At 37.8% G+C, this 15080-nt stretch overlaps 15 non-coding genes and 1 pseudogene across 15 annotated transcripts; all 16 read left to right on the top strand.

The window, feature by feature from the left end:
- Window positions 1-265: 265 nt before the first annotated feature.
- On the top strand, window positions 266-375 carry LOC122139116 (annotated as a pseudogene).
- Window positions 376-460: 85 nt separating this feature from the next.
- LOC122139183 lies at window positions 461-579 on the top strand. Its single transcript, XR_006156056.1, has one exon. It is a non-coding gene; the product is annotated as a 5S ribosomal RNA (ribosomal RNA).
- Window positions 580-664: 85 nt separating this feature from the next.
- LOC122139124 lies at window positions 665-783 on the top strand. Its single transcript, XR_006155997.1, has one exon. It is a non-coding gene; the product is annotated as a 5S ribosomal RNA (ribosomal RNA).
- Window positions 784-867: 84 nt separating this feature from the next.
- On the top strand, window positions 868-986 carry LOC122139123. The gene has a single exon (XR_006155996.1). It is a non-coding gene; the product is annotated as a 5S ribosomal RNA (ribosomal RNA).
- Window positions 987-1072: 86 nt separating this feature from the next.
- Window positions 1073-1191, top strand: LOC122139182. Its single transcript, XR_006156055.1, has one exon. It is a non-coding gene; the product is annotated as a 5S ribosomal RNA (ribosomal RNA).
- Window positions 1192-1276: 85 nt separating this feature from the next.
- Window positions 1277-1395, top strand: LOC122139154. The gene has a single exon (XR_006156026.1). It is a non-coding gene; the product is annotated as a 5S ribosomal RNA (ribosomal RNA).
- Window positions 1396-1479: 84 nt separating this feature from the next.
- Window positions 1480-1598, top strand: LOC122139122. Its single transcript, XR_006155995.1, has one exon. It is a non-coding gene; the product is annotated as a 5S ribosomal RNA (ribosomal RNA).
- An 85-nt stretch (window positions 1599-1683) lies between these two features.
- LOC122139189 lies at window positions 1684-1802 on the top strand. Its single transcript, XR_006156066.1, has one exon. It is a non-coding gene; the product is annotated as a 5S ribosomal RNA (ribosomal RNA).
- Window positions 1803-1886: 84 nt separating this feature from the next.
- LOC122139120 lies at window positions 1887-2005 on the top strand. Its single transcript, XR_006155993.1, has one exon. It is a non-coding gene; the product is annotated as a 5S ribosomal RNA (ribosomal RNA).
- Window positions 2006-2088: 83 nt separating this feature from the next.
- On the top strand, window positions 2089-2207 carry LOC122139119. Its single transcript, XR_006155992.1, has one exon. It is a non-coding gene; the product is annotated as a 5S ribosomal RNA (ribosomal RNA).
- Window positions 2208-2299: 92 nt separating this feature from the next.
- On the top strand, window positions 2300-2418 carry LOC122139172. Its single transcript, XR_006156045.1, has one exon. It is a non-coding gene; the product is annotated as a 5S ribosomal RNA (ribosomal RNA).
- Window positions 2419-2502: 84 nt separating this feature from the next.
- LOC122139091 lies at window positions 2503-2621 on the top strand. Its single transcript, XR_006155988.1, has one exon. It is a non-coding gene; the product is annotated as a 5S ribosomal RNA (ribosomal RNA).
- An 11511-nt stretch (window positions 2622-14132) lies between these two features.
- Window positions 14133-14252, top strand: LOC122139184. The gene has a single exon (XR_006156058.1). It is a non-coding gene; the product is annotated as a 5S ribosomal RNA (ribosomal RNA).
- Window positions 14253-14338: 86 nt separating this feature from the next.
- LOC122139203 lies at window positions 14339-14457 on the top strand. The gene has a single exon (XR_006156080.1). It is a non-coding gene; the product is annotated as a 5S ribosomal RNA (ribosomal RNA).
- An 84-nt stretch (window positions 14458-14541) lies between these two features.
- Window positions 14542-14660, top strand: LOC122139144. The gene has a single exon (XR_006156017.1). It is a non-coding gene; the product is annotated as a 5S ribosomal RNA (ribosomal RNA).
- Window positions 14661-14746: 86 nt separating this feature from the next.
- LOC122139204 lies at window positions 14747-14870 on the top strand. Its single transcript, XR_006156081.1, has one exon. It is a non-coding gene; the product is annotated as a 5S ribosomal RNA (ribosomal RNA).
- Window positions 14871-15080: the final 210 nt, after the last annotated feature.

Here is a 15080-nt window from a genome sequence, read left to right as displayed (position 1 = left end):
GAGATGTGTAATGTAGAGATGTGTAAAGACGAAAATTCTGTATTTTCTATTGATTGTGCTTAATCTATTGTATTTTTTGTAATGACATAAAAAAAAAAAAAAAAAAAAAAAAAAAAAAAAGCGCGCCGATCTCGTCTGATCTCGGAAGCTAAGCAGGGGTCGGGCCTGGTTGGAAGCTTTAGGTTTTTTTTTGTCTATATGGATCTAATACATTGCGCATTAGGGTTGCTGATCTTTAAATAGCCCACACTTTGCAGCAGCCCTCGCTTACGGCCATACCACCCTGAGCGCGCCCGATCTCGTCTGATCTCGGAAGGTCGGGCCTGGTTAGTACTTGGATGGGAGACCGCCTGGGAATACCAGGTGCTGTAAGCTTTAGTTTTTTTTGTCAAAATTGATCTAATATACTGCACATTAGGGTGGCTGATCTTTAAATAGCCCACACTTTGCAGCTGCCCTCGCTTACGGCCATACCACCCTGAGCGCGCCCGATCTCGTCTGATCTCGGAAGCTAAGCAGGTTTGGGCCTGGTTAGTACTTGGATGGGAGACCGCCTGTGAATACCAGGTGCTGTAAGCTTTTAGTTTTTTCGTCAAAATTGATCTAATATACTGCACATTAGGGTGGCTGATCTTTAAATAGCCCACACTTTGTAGCAGCCCTCGCTTACGGCCATACCACCCTGAGCGCGCCCGATCTCGTCTGATCTCGGAAGCTAAGCAGGGTCGGGCCTGGTTAGTACTTGGATGGGAGACCGCCTGGGAATACCAGGTGCTGTAAGCTTTAGTTTTTTCGTCAAAATTGATCTAATATACTGCAGATTAGGGTGGCTGATCTTTGAATAGCCCACACTTTGCAGCAGCCCTCGCTTACGGCCATACCACCCTGAGCGCGCCCGATCTCGTCTGATCTCGGAAGCTAAGCAGGGTCGGGCCTGGTTAGTACTTGGATGGGAGACCGCCTGGGAATACCAGGTGCTGTAAGCTTTAGTTTTTTTTTGTCTATATGGATCTAATACATTGCGCATTAGGGTTGCTGATCTTTAAATAGCCCACACTTTGCAGCAGCCCTCGCTTAAGGCCATACCACCCTGAGCGCGCCCGATCTCGTCTGATCTCGGAAGCTAAGCAGGGTCGGGCCTGGTTAGTACTTGGATGGGAGACCGCCTGGGAATACCAGGTGCTGTAAGCTTTAGTTTTTTTTGTCTATATGGATCTAATACATTGCGCATTAGGGTTGCTGATCTTTAAATAGCCCACACTTTGCAGCAGCCCTCGCTTACGGTCATACCACCCTGAGCGCGCCCGATCTCGTCTGATCTCGGAAGCTAAGCAGGGTCGGGCCTGGTTAGTACTTGGATGGGAGACCGCCTGGGAATACCAGGTGCTGTAAGCTTTAGTTTTTTTGTCTATATGGATCTAATACATTGCGCATTAGGGTTGCTGATCTTTAAATAGCCCACACTTTGCAGCAGCCCTCGCTTACGGCCATACCACCCTGAGCGCGCCCGATCTCGTCTGATCTCGGAAGCTAAGCAGGGTCGGGCCTGGTTAGTACTTGGATGGGAGACCGCCTGGGAATACCAGGTGCTGTAAGCTTTAGTTTTTTTCGTCAAAATTGATCTAATATACTGCACATTAGGGTGGCTGATCTTTAAATAGCCCACACTTTGCAGCAGCCCTCGCTTACGGCCATACCACCCTGAGCGCGCCCGATCTCGTCTGATCTCGGAAGCTAAGCAGTGTCGGGCCTGGTTAGTACTTGGATGGGAGACCGCCTGGGAATACCAGGTGCTGCAAGCTTTAGTTTTTTTGTCTATATGGATCTAATACATTGCGCATTAGGGTTGCTGATCTTTAAATAGACCACACTTTGCAGCAGCCCTCGCTTACGGCCATACCACCCTGAGCGCGCCCGATCTCGTCTGATCTCGGAAGCTAAGCAGGGTCGGGCCTGGTTAGTACTTGGATGGGAGACCGCCTGGGAATACCAGGTGCTGTAAGCTTTAGTTTTTTGTCTATATGGATCTAATACATTGCGCATTAGGGTTGCTGATCTTTAAATAGACCACACTTTGCAGCAGCTCTCGCTTACGGCCATACCACCCTGAGCGCGCCCGATCTCGTCTGATCTCGGAAGCTAAGCAGGGTCGGGCCTGGTTAGTACTTGGATGGGAGACCGCCTGGGAATACCAGGTGCTGTAAGCTTTAGTTTTTTTTTTGTGTCTATATGGATCTAATACATTGCGCATTAGGGTTGCTGATCTTTAAATAGCCCACACTTTGCAGCAGCAGCCCTCGCTTACGGCCATACCACCCTGAGCGCGCCCGATCTCGTCTGATCTCGGAAGCTAAGCAGGGTCGGGCCTGGTTAGTACTTGGATGGGAGACCGCCTGGGAATACCAAGTGCTGTAAGCTTTAGATTTTTCGTCAATATGGATCTAATACATTGAGCATTAGGGTTGCTGATCTTTAAATAGCCCACACTTTGCAGCAGCCCTCGCTTACGGCCATACCACCCTGAGCGCGCCCGATCTCGTCTGATCTCGGAAGCTAAGCAGGGTCGGGCCTGGTTAGTACTTGGATGGGAGACCGCCTGGGAATACCAGGTGCTGTAAGCTTTAGTTTTTTTTTTGTCAATATGGACCTAATACATTGCGCATTAGGGTTGCTGTTCTTTAAATAGCCCACACTTTGCAGCAGCCCTCGCTTACGGCCATACCACCCTGAGAGCAGTAGAGAGCTACAGGAAGTGAGTTGGCAGTAGTAGGAAGAGAGAGGCTCTTCCATTTTGTAGTTTAGTTTAGTTTTATTCTTTTTGTTTAGTTTTTTTTGAGTTTGTATTAGTTTTGTTTTTTTTAACCCCAAACAGTTTATACTGTTTGGGGTTTCATATAACAAAATGACGGATTTAACGGACAAAGGACACGGACTGGCAAAAGAACATGAGATGGGGAACAGAGAATCAGGATATGTTGCAGACGACATGGAAAGGAATATAAATGAAGGGAATGGTGAAAGTAGAAATGAAACATGGGCAAAGGTGGTTTCAAGGAGAAAACAAGACGGAAAATCAAATGGACAAGAGAGGAAAAGAGATATACAAACAACTGAAGGTACTGGAACTAATAAAGAAGGTGGAGAAAAAAGAAATGATTTATCTCAACGACAACAAATGATAAAGAAGTTAAGCAAACAAACAAAGTATCAGAGGGAATACAGAAAAGAAGCAACATTAACAATGACTGTAAAAGACATAGAAAACACAACAATAATAATGATAATTAAATCAGTTGAAGAGAAAGTTGGAATTGGAAAACTGATTGGACTAAGAAGAAAGAATAACAATGATTTTGAAATGACTATGGAAAGTGAGATGGACTGTGATTCGCTGTTGAATGGAATAATGATTAATGGACAAGAATGTGAGATAAGGAAGCTGTGTGCAACAGAAAGAATGGTATCTTTCTTGAGCCTGCCCAGCTATATAGATGATGATGAAATTATTCAAAAACTGATAAATTGGGGAGTAACTCCCATTTTGCCTCTAAGAAGGAGATATCATCCGGGGACAACAGTGGCGGACGGGACGCGTTTTATAAAGGTAAAGTTTCCACAAGAAGTGACGTCTTTACCATATAATACAAGGTTCATGACTGAAGAAGGAGTGCAGTACTACAGAGTGATTCATGACAATCAAGTGAAGACATGCAGGATCTGTGTAAGTGTGGAGCATGAGAAAAAGGACTGTCCTCAATTCAAATGTAGAGACTGTCTTGAGCAGGGGCATTATGCGCGAGACTGCAAAGTCCCGCGGTGCCAAGGCTGCGACAAAGTAATGATGAGATGCAGATGTGAGATGGAAAATGAGGTAAATGAGGACACAAATATGGAAGTACAGGAGGTGATGGGAGCTACTGCAAGTGAGTGTTTAAATGATTCACTAAGGCAGACTCAAGGAGAGGAAGATAAACAGGATGACGAGGAAGAGGAGGAAACCAACATAGATGAGAATGAGGAAAGGAACGAGGATGGAGAACAAGGAATGGAGATGGGAGAAGGAGTACACAAAGAGGATAAAAATCTGATTAAGAAAGACTTTTCTAAGGAAAAGGAAGAAGTGGACATGACTGGGATGGACTATGAAAAAGGTCAAGAAAAGGAAAAGGATGAGGATAAGGGAATGAAGATATTGCCTGAGGTAAGAGAAGCGGAAAATGGGGGGAGGATTTATGGATTGGAAAACAAAGGGTTAGAAAGACTGAATAGAGGTGTAAAAGCAAGAACAAAAGGTGGCATAGACATTCAACAGGTTCTTAAAAAGCAGAAAATAAGAAGAGAAGAGCTAAAGGAAAGGAGGATAGTGGAAATGAGGGAAGACATGTTTTTTTAAAAGACAATGAAACGAATTGAGTGGTGGTTTTTGATTTACCCAGTCTTTTCCTTAATGAGCTCTATAAGTATTGTTTCGCTGAATGCTAGAGGATTATCCCAAAGTCAAAAGTTTGAAAGATTGATGTGTCTGACAAAAAGGAGTGATGTGTTATGTCTACAAGAAACGAGGTGGGAAGAAAAAATAAGTGATGAAATTAGAAAATTGTGGAATGGAGAAATGTATAGTAATTGTGATATAGGAAGGAAAAGAGGGGTAGCTATTTTAATAAAAAAAGGGGTATTTGAAAAAGTTGATGTAGACTACAAAGACACAAATGGAAGAATAATAATAGTCAAACTCTTGTGTAATGGAAAAGAAATGAAAGTGTGTAACATACATGCACCTAATGAGGAAAGAGAGAAATATAACTTTTATAAGGATCTGAATGAGTTAATAGAAAAACAAGAAAACATTATTGTTTTAGGTGATTTTAATACTGTAATGCAGAGAATTGATATTGATGATTCAATGCAATTTAGAAGAGATAGAGGGAGGAACGAACTATATAATATAATGGAGAAAAATAATATGGTGGATGTGTGGAGAGAGATGAATGGTATGAAAAGAGAGTATTCAAGAAGACAAATTGTTGATAAAATTTTAAAGCAAAGTAGAATAGACTTATTTTTATGCAAGAAAGAAGAAGTACATTATGTCACAAAGGCTTCATATAAAAATTATAGTGAGAGTGATCATGATTTTTTATGGATAAGTATGAATTTGAATGAGAGTGATAAAGGGCCGGGGGTATGGATATTAAATACAGAACTGCTAAAATTGGAATTGTACAAAATGGAAATAGAGAGCATAATAATTAATAGTGTTAATGATGAAATGTATGAAATGGAAAAAGGTTTTTGGTGGGACAGTTTAAAGAGTAGATTAAAAAAATTCTCAATGGAATATTCTAAAAAAATACAGAAAGCGAAAAGAATGAAAGAAATGAAGATCAAAAAAGAGTGGGATGAAGAAATGAGGAAAGTAAATGTGAATGATATTGATAAGATAATAGAATTACAGGAAGAATTAAGGAAAATTGAAGAGGAAAAGTGCAAAGGAGCAATAATCAGAAGCAGGGCAAAAGACATTGTAGAAGGAGAAAGGAGTACAAAATATTTTTATGAATTGGAAAAAACAAGACAAAGAGCGGATATAATAACAAGTATTAAAATAAAAGATGGGAAATCTGTAGAAGATAAAGCAGGAATTTTAGGAGAAATTAAAAGATTCTATAAGGATTTATTTACTGAAAATGAGGTAGTTTTAGAAGATGAGGAATTTTTATTGAGAAAAATAAAAGTTAAAGTTAATGAGGAAGACAAGGAAATGTGTGAGAGTGGGATTACGGAATTAGAAATAGGAACAGCAATTGATCAATTAAAAAATGGCAAATGTCCAGGAATAGATGGATTACCAGCTGAATTTTATAAGGTTTTTAAGGCTGTTTTATGTCCAATTTTAAACGAATTATATACAGATATTTTCAGGAAAGGAAATTTAACTAATAGTATGAAGAAAGGTATGGTGAAAATAATTTACAAGAGAAAAGGGGATAAGGGGGATTTAAAAAATTACAGACCACTAAGCATGTTGAATACAGATTACAAAATATTAGCTAAAGTATTAGCAAATCGACTGAAAATAGTAGTACCAAATATAATTACAACAAATCAAGCATATGCTGTTCTAAAAAGAGATATTACTGATGTCATTAACAATATAAGAGATATAATATGGTATATGAAGGAGGAAAAAGAAACAGGATATATAATAAGTGTGGATTTGGAAAAAGCTTTTGATAGAGTTGAACACAAGTATTTGATAGATGTAATGGAGAGATTTGGGTTTGGGGAGAATTTCTTAAATTGGATAAAATGTTTATATACAGATATAACTAGTTGTGTAAAAGTAAATGGGTTTTTAACTGAAGATTTTAAAATAACAAGATCGATCAGACAGGGGTGCCCTATGTCAGCATTATTATACACAATAGTATCTGAAGCTTTAGGACTGGCAATAGACCAGGAAAAGAACATAAAAGGAATATGGATAAAAGAAACGGAATCAGAACATAAAGTATTTCAATATGCAGACGACACGACATTGATTTTAAAAGATATTAAAAGTATAGACTTAGCAATGAACATTTTAGAAAGATATTGTAAAGGAACAGGGGCAAAAGTTAATAAAGAAAAAACAACATATATGAGAGTTGGATTAACGAAGGATGTATCAAATAAAATGCAATTTAAGGAAGAGAAGAGGAATATGAAAATTTTAGGTATAAGGGTTGGGGAAAATGAAAATGAAATAAGGGATGCGGTATGGGAGGAGGTTTTAAAAGGAATGGAAAAGAGATTGAATTTCTGGAAATTAAGAAACTTGTTCTTAAAAGGGAAAGTTTTAGTTATCAATTCTTTATTTTTATCAAAAATGTGGTATGTGCTAAGTTCTGTGAGCTTGCCTATGTGGATATATAAAAAAATTAAATCTATTGTTTTAAACTTTTTATGGGAAGGGAAAACACCAAAAATTGCTTATGGCACTTTAATTGGAAAGGTGGAGGAAGGAGGGCTAGGTCTAATAGATCCTTTCATAAGGATGAAAAGTATAAGAATTAAAATTGTTAATAAATATTGGAAAGATGGGAAATATGCTTGGAAGGGAGTAATGAAATATTTTTTAGATAAATGTGGAAAAATGGGAGAAGATGTTCTATGGATGAAACTAAAAGAAAACATGATGAATGGAATTCCAGAGTTTTATAAAGAAGTTGTAAAAGCATGGGGGGAATTTAGAAAGTATGTTGTTTGTATGTCTTTAAGTAAGGAAGAGATTTTAAGACAACCACTGTTTTTAAATAATACAATTAAAAGGGGACATCAAGCCATTTTTTATAAAAAATGGTTTGATGCGGGGATAAAGCAAATAAAAGATATTATGTATGAAGTGATACCTGGCTTTGTACCTGTGCAAGTAATAAGGGATGCAATTGTAGAAAATTATGATGATGAAAGTAAAACAGTCTTAGAAAATCAATTTAAAAAATTGAAAGAGGTAATACCGAAAGAATGGATAAATATTTTAGAAGATAAAACACAAACAAATTGTAAGGATGGAATGGTGGTTGCTTATAAAATCAATGACAAACAATATGATTTTAAAGATGGTATATTAAAGATGTTTTATTCTTGTTTATGTAAAGATGTTTTTATAACACCAAAAGCGGGAGAATATTGGCAAAGAATATTCCCAAGCGTGGAAAAAAATAATATATGGCAGAATCTGAGAGCTTGGTGGAAAAGTCCAGTTTTAGAAAATTTTGATTACATTTTAAGACATAATTGTTTATTAAGTGAAATGAGACTGTGCAAAATTGGTCTGGCAAGCAATGCAATATGTAAGGTATGCAATAGGGAAGATGAAGGAGTGCTACACCTTTTCTTTAAATGTACAGAGTTACAATGTTTTATAAAAAAATTAAAACAAATGGCAAACAAATTGGGAGTAGAACAAAGATGTATTAATGAAGAATGGGAAACAATTTTTTTATTTGGTTTTAAAGGTAATGTCAAGAATGAGTGTTTTTTAAATTTCATGTTAACCATTGCTAGGTTTGTAATATGGAGCAGAAGAAACATGGTCAAAAAAAAGAAGACAAAAATACCTGTGTGCAGACTTTTTAAGATAAAATTGTGTTTTATTCTAAATGTACTGTTTGATTACTATAATATGAATGATGAAAAAGATGTGTTTGTCAGGAATTTTGTAAAAGAGAATCCATTACTTGAAATGACATATTTTCATTTTAATGTATTATTGCCAAAATGTGATATAGATTGTTTTTAAAATGTATATAAATAAATAAATAAAAAAAAAAAAAAAAAAAAAAAAAAAAAAAAAAAAAAAAAAAAAAAGTGCGCCCGATCTCGTCTGATCTCGGAAGCTAAGCAGGGTTGGGCCTGGTTAGTACTTGGATGGGAGACCGCCTGGGAATACCAGGTGCTGTAAGCTTTAGTTTTTTTGTCTATATGGATCTAACGATCTTTAATAGCCCACACTTTGCAGCAGCCCTTGCTTACGGCCGTACCAGAGCGCGCTAGAGAGCTTGTGAGAAACAGGAAGTGTGTTGGCTATAGGGAGGTGAGAAAGGCTCACCCAAACTTTTGTGTTGTTTTTTGCGTTGTTTTTGTTCAAGATAAGTATTTTGTTTCTAGTTTTTTGTGTTATTTTTGTTGTTTGTCCTCCCAACAGCTTTGCTGTTTGGGAGGGATCGTTTTAGTTTTGTGTTTTTTGTTAAATGGACGGATTAACGGCTACAGACATGGATTTGGCAAAACAGACAAGGCAGCTAACTGAAAATGGACCTGGATCAAAGACAACGAGAAAGGATTACCCAGAAAGGCGAATCAAACGGATCTATGCGAAAGAAGCAACGGTTGTGATTGATTTGACGGAGGTACAAGAGGGGAGAGCAGAGGACATTATAGAAGCATTGAAAGACAAGATCGAAGTGACTAGCATACTAGCGGTAAGACCAAAAATGATGAAACAATATGAAATTACATTGGAAAAAGAGGAAGATATTGAGAAACTGGAAGAAGGATTGATGATTAAAGGAAAGACTTGTGAAATTAAAAAGTTGAACAATAAGGATTTTGCTGTATCTTTCATGCATCTGCCTGCTTACCTGGAGGATGACGATATTTTAAAGAAGCTGGAGGGATGGGGGGGTGACTCCTATCTCACAGATCAAAAGGAGATTCTACCCGGGCACCCGCATTGAGGATGGAACGAGATTCCTGAGAGTACGGTTTCCAAAAGAGGTGGCTTCCCTGCCCTACAGCACGAGAATGGAGACGGAAGAGGGACCTCAGTATTTCAGGGTGATACATAGCCAGCAGGTGAGAACCTGTAGGTTATGTATGAGCCCTGAACACATGATGAAGGACTGTCCCGACTTCAAATGTTGTAAGTGCTCGGAAAGGGGACATTTCGCGAGGGACTGTAATGCGGTGAGGTGCCCCGGACTGCAGGCTTGTGTTAAACAAGTGCGAGTGCTGGTTCGGGGAACAAACATCAGGAGGAAGGGCAGGGGTGTGGGCAGATGCATGAGGAAGACGGAGAAGAGGAGCTACACGAGAACACGGAAGGAACACAAAGAGAGGATACCACAAGCACGGACGTTGAAGAGGAAAGTGAAAGGACCGGATTAACGCAGTGCAGTGAGGAAACGGGGGCACTGATGGAAATAACTGATACTTTACAGATTCAACTGGAAAGGACAGAGGAGCAGGAGTGGGTCAGCGAGGATGGGGAGAATGGACAAAGACAGTGAATGCATCGACGAATGCCGGCACTACAGGAGTCAATAAAAGAAGAAGAGAAACTAAGGTAACACCAAATTTAGAGAAAGCCAAAAGAAAAAGTATTAAAACAAGGATGTGAGGGAAAAAACAGGACAGTGGGGAAATGGTAAAAGGAAGGAGAGGGAATGAACTGACAATATGGGGATTTTATGGCTTTTATTTATTTTATGGTGCTGAAAATTGTGACTTTTAATGCTAGAGGATTAATGAATGTTTATAAATTTGAAAAGGTGAAGGAATTGTGTCGAAATGAAGATGTGATTTTATTGCAAGAGACAAACTGGAAAGAGAATGTTATGGAGGATATTAGAAAAAGATGGGAAGGGGAATTACTTGTGAATAATGAAGAGGAAAAAATGGGAGGAGGAGTGGCGGTTTTAATAAGAAAAGACAGAGGTATAAAGACAAAAATTATATATAATGATAAAAAAGGAAAATGTATGGTGGTAGAAATTGAAATGGAAGAAGACAATTTTGTTTTAGTGAACGTGCACGCTCCCAATGGAGAAAAAGAAAAGAAAATATATTTTAATGTTTTAGCTGATGTAATTGAAAAATGGGGGAAGGTGGTGATTGCAGGGGATTTTAACACTGTTTTTAGTAAAATGGATATGGCAAATGGGATGGTTTTCAAATCGGATGGGGGTAGAAAAGAACTAAGGTCATTGATGGAAGAGAAAAATATGATTGATGTGTGGCGGGAAAGAAATGGAAAAAAGAAGGAATTTTCAAGAAGACAGTTGGTGGGGAATTTTATGTGCCAAACCAGAATAGACTATTTTTTAAGTACCAGAAATCTTGAATGTTTCATTGATGGAATATTTTACAAAGAAACGACCTTAAGCGATCACAAAATGGTTTTAATGACGATGGATTTTAAAAGACAAACAAAGGGACCTGGGGTGTGGATTTTAAACACTGAGGTTTTAAAGAATGAAAGTTTTAAAAAAGAGATTGAAATTATATTAGATGGGAGGAAAAAAGACCAGATGTATATGGAAGACAAAAGGCAATGGTGGGAAAATGTTAAGTATGATATTAAGAAATATTCTATGAACTACTGTAATTTATTACAAAAGGTTAAAAGAACCAAGGAGAGAGAAATAAGGAGAACTCTAAAAGAGGAGTTAAATAAAAACGAAAGTAGATGTGCAAAAAGTAATTGAAATAGAAAATACGTTGAGAAAAATAGAAGAGGAGAAATGCAAGGGGGCAATGTTACGAAGCAAAGCAAAATATACGGTGGAAGGGGAAAAATGTAGCAGATTCTTTTTTAATCTTGAGAAAAGCAGGGGGTGAGAGCGGAAACAATTAAAGAACTTAAAAGTAGGAATGGACAGGTGGTCTCAGATACAGGGGGGATTTTAAAAGAAGTGAAATCATTTTATGAGGAACTTTTTAAGTCGGAGGGGGGAGATGAGGAAAAAAGGAATATTTTGTTGCAACAGATAACAAGGAAAGTTGGTGAAGAGGATAAAAAAATATGTGAAAGGGAAATAGAAACTGAAGAGATCATACATGCCATAAATCAATTAAGAGTGAGGAAAAGCCCCGGAGTAGATGGTATTGGAAGTGAGTTTTACAAAGTTTTTAAGGAAAAAGTAAGCGTGATTTTAAATGAAATTTTTGAAGAAGTTTTTAAAAAAGAAAGAGTAAGCCCAAGAATGGGGCTAGGATTAATGAAAATAATATACAAGAAAAAAGGAGACAAAACTGAGCTGAAAAATTTTAGACCCATTACAATGCTAAACACTGATTTTAAAATTTTAGCCAAGGTCTTAGCAAACAGATTAAAAAAATGTCATGCCAAATATAATAGAAAACAAACCAAGCGTATGGAGTAAAGGCAAGAGATATAGCAGATGTTACTAGCAGCATTAGAGATATAGTAGGGTATATAAAAGAAAAAGGCAAAACTGCTTATGTTATTAGTATGGGATTTCGAAAAGGCTTTTGACAGAACATGGCTTTTTATTTGCAGTTTTAAAGGAATTTGGGTTTGGGAATAATTTTATAAAATGGATTTCGGTTTTATACAGGGATATATTTACAAAAGTAAAATGCAACGGTTTTTTTAACTCAACCTTTTAAAGTTTTAATATCCATAAGACAGGGGTGTCCATTGTCGGCGCAGTTGTAATCTTTGGTAGCAGAACCTTTAGGGCTTTTAATAAATAGAGAAAAAAGAATAAATGGAATACAAATGGAAGAGGGAGAAGAATTAAAGAAAATATTTCAATATGCTGATGACACGACAATTGTGGTTGAAAATGTAGAAAGTGTTAAAAGAGTGATGGAGAAAACAAAACTGTATTGTGAGGGTTCGGGTGCAAAAATAAATGAAAGAATGAAGACTGTATACATGAAATATGGAAGGGCGGAGGTTCTTACAGGGATCTGTAAGTTTACGGAGGTGCAAGAAATAAAGATTTTAGGAATAATTGTAGCAAAGAATGAAAAGGAGGCTATGGACAGTATGTGGGAAGAGACGGTGGGAGGGATGGAAAGAAGACTGATTTTCTGGAGAAGCAGGTTTTTAAGTTTAAAGGGGAAAATTTTAGTTGTAAACATGCTAATGTTATCTAGAATGTGGTATACATTACATGTGATGCCATTGCCAGACTGGGTTTTTAAAAGAATAAAGAAATGTGGTTTTTAGAATTTTTATGGGACAAAAAGCCTCCAAGAATTGCATATTTTACACTGATAGGGAAACCGGGGGAGGGAGGGATGGGTTTGGTGGATGTAGAACAAAAAATGAAAAGCATGAGAGTAAAGGTGGTAAGAAAATATTTGGATGATACGAACAGAGCAGAGTGGAAGAGATTGATGGCTCTTTATTTAAATAAATGTGGGGATTTTAATTTGGGGGAAAATGTTTTATGGATGAAGCTTAAGAATTGGATGATGGAGGGGATCCCACGATTTTACAAAGAGGTTTTAAGCGCTTGGAGGCTTTTTTTAACAGAGGTGGATTTTAATCCGGAGGGGAGGGAAATGATTTTAAATCAACCTCTGTTTTTAAATGGGAAAAATAAAGATGCAAGAGTATGATAACTATTTTAAGAAGTGGTTGAAAGTGGGGTTTGTAAAGGTGAGAGATGTTTTATGGGAATTTAAAAGAGGGATTTTTACCACTTCAAGTGATCATAGATGCAATGGATGAGGAGAAGGAGGACTTTAATGTAAATGTTTTTAAAAAGACAATACGAACAAGTAAAAAAAGCAATCCCAGGACAATGGCTGGATGAAATTATTAAGGAGGGAGAAAAAGAAAAGAAAATGAGCGTGTTTCTAAAATGTAAAGACAATATGGTGAATTTTAATTTGGGTTCTGTTAAAATGTTTTATGGGTTTTTTATAAATGGAGTTTTTAAAAAACCTATTGCCAATAAGTTATGGAAAAGGCATTTTAATGAAATTGAAGAGGAAGAAATCTGGAAGAACATGACATGGAAATGGTTGGATGTGGATTTAGAAAGTTTTGATTATTTTATTAGACAAAATGTGATTTTTACGGAAATGAGGATTGTGTGCAATGCAGAAAGAAACTAATGCCCAATGCAGAGTTTGTAAAAAAGAAGATGAAGGAATTCTACATTTGTTTTTATTCTGTGAGAAGTTGAGCCTATTTTTTAAGGAATTAAAGGAAATAATCAAAGACTTAAGAGATAATGAGGGGGACTGCAACTGGAATAGATTTTTTATGTTTGGAATGGCAGAGAATACAGCAAACAAGAAACTAATTAATTTGTTTTTAATTTTGGCTAAAAAAGCAATATGGAAAAGAAGGAATATAGTCAAAAACAGAGATTTTATTGTAAACCTATGGTTGATTTTTAAACACTTGGTTGAAGATTATGTAAAAATGCTGTACAGTTATTTTAAACTGGAAAACAAGATGGGGGATTTTTATGGAATTTTTACGAAGGAGGTTACATATATTTTAAAACAAAAGCACTTTTTTTATGCCAAGAGAAGATTAATGAATTTGATGAATTTGTGATTTTAGATGTTTTTGGTTTTTAGTGTTATGCATATTTTGGAAAAATGCTTTTGTGATGAAAATTTCCCTGTAACAGCTTTATTGTCTTGTACACAACTTGTATTTTGACTGTGAAGAAAAAAAAAAAAAAAAAAAAAAAAATAATTGAGCGCGCCCGATCTCGTCTGAAGCTAAGCCAGGGTCGGGCCTGGTTAGTACTTGGATGGGAGACCGCCTGGGAATACCAGGTGCTGTAAGCTTTAGTTTTTCGTCTATATGGATCTAATACATTGCGCATTAGGGTTGCTGATCTTTAAATAGCCCACACTATGCAGCAGCTCTCGCTTACGGCCATACCACCCTGAGCGCGCCCGATCTCGTCTGATCTCGGAAGCTAAGCAGGGTCGGGCCTGGTTAGTACTTGGATGGGGAGACCGCCTGGGAATACCAGGTGCTGTAAGCTTTAGTTTTTTTTTGTCTATAGGGATCTAATACATTGCGCATTAGGGTTGCTGATCTTTAAATAGCCCACACTTTGCAGCAGCCCTCGCTTACGGCCATACCACCCTGAGCGCGCCCGATCTCGTCTGATCTCGGAAGCTAAGCAGGGTCGGGCCTGGTTAGTACTTGGATGGGAGACCGCCTGGGAATACCAGGTGCTGTAAGCTTTAGTTTTTTCGTCTATATGGATCTAATACATTGCGCATTAGGGTTGATGATCTTTAAATAGCCCACACTATGCAGCAACTCTCGCTTACGGCCATACCACCCTGAGCGCGCCCGATCTCGTCTGATCTCGGAAGCTAAGCAGGGTCGGGCCTGGTTAGTACTTGGATGGGAGACCCCCTGGGAATACCAGGTGCTGTAAGCTTTAGTTTTTTCGTCAAAAATTGATCTAATATACTGCAGATTAGGGTGGCTGATCTTTAAATAGCCCACACTTTGCAGCAGCGCCTCGCTTACGGCCATACCACCCTAAGCGCACCCGATCTCGTCTGATCTCGGAAGCTAAGCAGGGTCGGGTCTGGCCTGGTTAGTACTTGGATGGGAGACCGCCTGGGAATACCAGGTGCTGTAAGCTTTAGTTTTTTTGTCAATATGGACCTAATACATTGCGCATTAGGGTTGCTGATCTTTAAATAGCCCACATACCAAACAGAAGCTAGCAACATTAGCTTGACTTAGATCACAAACATCTTTTTGCTTGTAAGAGTCAAAATAACCTCTTAAGTAACAGAACTTTTAGAAAAACAAAATTGGCCATTTATTACTTACAGATTATGGCATGTCA

Source organism: Cyprinus carpio, chromosome A3 (genome assembly GCF_018340385.1).
Source record: "Cyprinus carpio isolate SPL01 chromosome A3, ASM1834038v1, whole genome shotgun sequence".
In the NCBI taxonomy this organism is placed as follows: domain Eukaryota; kingdom Metazoa; phylum Chordata; class Actinopteri; order Cypriniformes; family Cyprinidae; genus Cyprinus; species Cyprinus carpio.
This window is presented reverse-complemented; position numbering and strand designations above follow the sequence as displayed.